Here is a 4,221-nt window from a genome sequence, read left to right as displayed (position 1 = left end):
TAGTTACTTAGAAAACGAACAGGCACCTAAGGAATAACAGTAAAATAAGAGAAAACAAAACCAAACAATTCTGAAAAAGGACAAAGCAAAGAAACAAAAGGAAAAGAGCAAAGTGAGAGTCATACTAGTTATTGTTACAGAGGTGGGGCAATGTTACATTTTGATTTTTAGGTTCAGCTCTTTGACCACTTGGGAGGTTGAATGCTTTGTCACATGAAACATCTGTTTAGATCAATTGTTCACATTTCACATTTTTGAGAATTTGGTGTAAGAATACTGTATTCATATTATTTTAAACTCCACTGCTCTGCTTCCACCATCTCCTGTGCACTATAATTTCTCCTAAGTTCCTAATTGTTCCTAAACATACATAAGCGTACATACATAATACATACAGTCTACTGAGTCCATTTAGTGTTGGTACTATATATATGTGTGTATATATACACATATATATGTTTAGGGCTGCTCAGTTGGGGTTGCATCCCTGGAGAATGCCTATTCTGCCTCTGTCATCACCCATTGGTTTCCTGCAGCTCTTTTATCTATATTTGGGGCCTTGTGAAATTTTCCCCCATCCATAATGGTATGCTGAATGATGTGATCAGTTTTAAACTTGGACATTGTTCCAACTGAGTTTTTCCAGTTACATATGTATTCTGCCTATCAGCTCTTTGTGACATGCACACATATAAAATATGTCCCCTTGCTTTACAGATTGACTCAAATCTGTGCTTTTGAATAGAAAAACATTTTAGATTAAAGTAAACTTATTTATGTGGACACTCAAATAATTAAAGTTGATTATGATATTTTATGTAAGAATTCCTATTCCTATAATAATGCCAAATATATGAAAACAGAAAATTCAACAAATTCTAAAGAAAAAACCCACAAGCTACTACAGGCCACTGGGAGTTTCTCTTGGAACAGCGCCAAATAAATCTGAACTGCCAGAACTGTAAACATGAAAAGTATCACTGCTACCACCCACCACCCACCAACCAGTCCCACCTCCTACCACACTCAGAGCCCTGCTGGAAAATTCCATGGGCCTTATTCTGCAGTGGTCTTATTCTGTCTTAAGATCAAGGACGCTGATATTTCCCAAATTGTATAGTGGGGCAGCACAGTTCTGTCTCCTATGGCCTCATGATATTAAGTATTCCATGAATGAAAAAATAAACACACACTGTCTCAGGTACATAGAGAACCTATACAAGATGAGGAGGCAAATCGAGTTCTCCATCATTTCTACGAACTCTCCAGCTTTTCTAGGTAAAGCCATGGACCTGGCTGAGGAGCCCCTTTTTAAAGGTCAACCACATCTGTGCCTTTGAGCCTGCTTCTCCAGAAACAGGCAAAGAAGTCCTAGATGTGTGATTTAGAAATGAATTGACTTCAGAATAAACAAGGCACCCAAGTCCTTCCAAAGGTGTTGCTTGCCTCAGCATCGTTATGGGAAACTTGTACACAGCAACTGATGGGATACCAGGTAGGAAACTGAAGATTCACACTACTGTGTATTTTTACTTCCTAATTAATCTTTTATCACTTCAGTGCTTGCAAAATGGGTGTGAAAATGAAAATTAAGTCTCTATAGAGGGTAAGAAACACAACCCTGTGACATGTAACATCCAGCAGAGTTGCAAATCAGCAATGACAGCTTTGACCCAATTTGAGCCCTTTGCTGAAGTCTTTGGAGTGCTGGAAGCTAACCCTTTGAAGGCACTGATGATGTAAGAGTTGAGAGTGGAACTCAGGACCCTATTGTCAGTTCCACAGGTTCTCTACATTTAAATCATATTATTCTTTTGTGCATTATCTGTTCATACCAAAGAACTCGGAATTGTGTCTGATTAATACAATGTGCATAAACTGTGGCCTGCTGTAAGTCACTAAGTACACGTTTGGTCATTGAAAACCAATGATCATTCAGGTATTCAGTTATTTCATTTATGAGAATATTTTTTCCTTCACTGCCAAGTTAGTTTACAAAAATTAAGTATTATTATGATATTCCCAAACACTATGTTTTAATTAGTTTTTCCTCCTTACCCCTATCTCTTTACCACATCCACATAGTCCCCCATGCATCCCAGACTCCTTTCCACATTTATGTTAAATAAGTCTTGCAGACTTCTTCTATTCTCTCAGCACCTCCACTGATTCTTTTCTGGTCTTGTCACATGCTTTAATTATATTTTCTCCATAGGATTCACATATATGAGATATTTTTGTCATTCTGGGTCTGGAACACATCAGTTAATATGAATACTTTTAAGAGCCATTCATTTTCCTTCAAATTTCAAATTTTCCTGTTATAAAGAAGCTGAATAAAGCCCCACTATGGATACGGACCACATCTTCCTCACCCATTCACCTGCTGATGGGCATCTAACCTGACTTCCATACTTTATCATTTACAGACAGTTTGTGAGCACCTACCAAAAGTCAGCAAAGACATTGGATACTCAAAGCTAAGTACAACATTGTTTTCAACTTTAAGGACTCCCAGTGGTGTGGATCAAGAGCTACAGAAAAAACTAATAATAGATGGCTATGACCATGCTATTTAGAGAAGGGAAAAACTAAAATTGGATCTGGTCTATATGTCAAACACGCTGGTGCCCTATTTGCAGACTTGTAAAAGTTTTTGAATAATGGCTTATGAATCTAATATGAGTAAGTTAATATAATCATAGCTTTTTAAATTTAAAACAAATCAACTATTGCCTAAAACAGCCAACAAAAAAGATCCCAGTGGAAGAGATCCAGTATTTAGAGTCTTACAGGTTCAACCAATGTCAATCTGAATGTTCTTCAGGACAAACTATTTGCTGCTTAGCATTTGATATTCAGCTACACGGATTGTTTCAACTGCAGTTCTTTTCAAGTCTGTATCCCAAGGCTAAACAGTCAAGTTGTTGCGATTTGGGCCATAAGAATGGTGGTAACAAATTCCTCAAAATCGAGTGGAAAGGTTCTAGTACTTTTATTTATTCATAAATGACAAGAAGCAAATAAATGGTAAAACGGGCCCTCATTCATTCATTCCCACAAACACTCTCCCACAACCTTTCCAGTCTGACAGGCGTATCCCTAGCTCACCAGTGGTGGCACACAGGTGAGGTGCGACTCGATGTTCCTTGCATTGGATCCTCTGGAGCTGAGATTCGGTGTGCAGGCTTTGCTGTATAAACAGTGGATGTCCAGGTCCTCCTGGGGTTCAAGGAGGTTATTTCTCTAAATGAAGTATTTAGTATTTTAAGCTAAATTCAGCCAATTACAACTAGGACATTCAACACATTATTTCATGACTTCTTTATCACTTGCACGGACACACGAACTCTCTATGGTCTGGTTATCTAATTATCTAGGGCCACGGGTGGGCCCATGGCATTGCCAGGCCTCGGGCTTAGGGTAGTGGGTGTGTGTTCTTTATCATTCTTGTCCATTCTCTAAGGCTTGGTTTTCATTACTATCTGTGGCCACAGGAAGCTTAGGTGTGGCAGACCCCAGGCTCCAATTTCCACAGCTTCGAGAAAAATGTCATCTGAAGCTATGTGTTCTTTACATATGCCCAATAACCCTTGCAGAGAAAGGTTATGTTGGGGTTTGAGGTTCGGGTCGCGGCGGGCGCGTCTGCAGATACCAGGCACAAACAGCTCCACATTTAAGAGGTTTAATTAAGGGGGAGTGGGGACCACGGCGCAGGAGGAGAGAGAGAGGAAAAAAGAGAGAGAAATGGAAGAATTGTCTCATATATACGGGTTGTGACATAGTAGGTCCAGGTAAAGGTGGGAGCTGAACCCAATGGATTCTGGAAATATGGTGGCCGTTGCCTTGACGACAGGTCTGTGGACCCGCCCATATCTACCGCCGTTTCTGGGTGCTAACAGGCTACCATTGGTTTTCAAAGGCAGAGAGACAGATGAGGTATACCCAACAAACAAACAACAGTCATCAGTATCTCAGATATGAATGCAATCACAATCTACTTGGAAGATTTATGTTGTTTCTTCAGACTGTCTGTGACCTCTAGCAAACACTGATAAAGGCCTCAATTGCAATGTACAAAGTAGCATGTTTTCCCATAGAATAAAATGTAAAACACTCAAATGTTTACTATTTTATGTTAATTTTCTTGGCATAATTGTCATTTATTTATTTTTATTTTTGAGTTTTTTATAATGGATTCTTAAACATTTATTCTTTTTC

This window comes from Mastomys coucha, unplaced genomic scaffold (genome assembly GCF_008632895.1).
Source record: "Mastomys coucha isolate ucsf_1 unplaced genomic scaffold, UCSF_Mcou_1 pScaffold23, whole genome shotgun sequence".
Taxonomy (NCBI): Eukaryota; Metazoa; Chordata; class Mammalia; order Rodentia; family Muridae; genus Mastomys; species Mastomys coucha.
Note: the sequence above shows the minus strand (reverse complement) of the source record.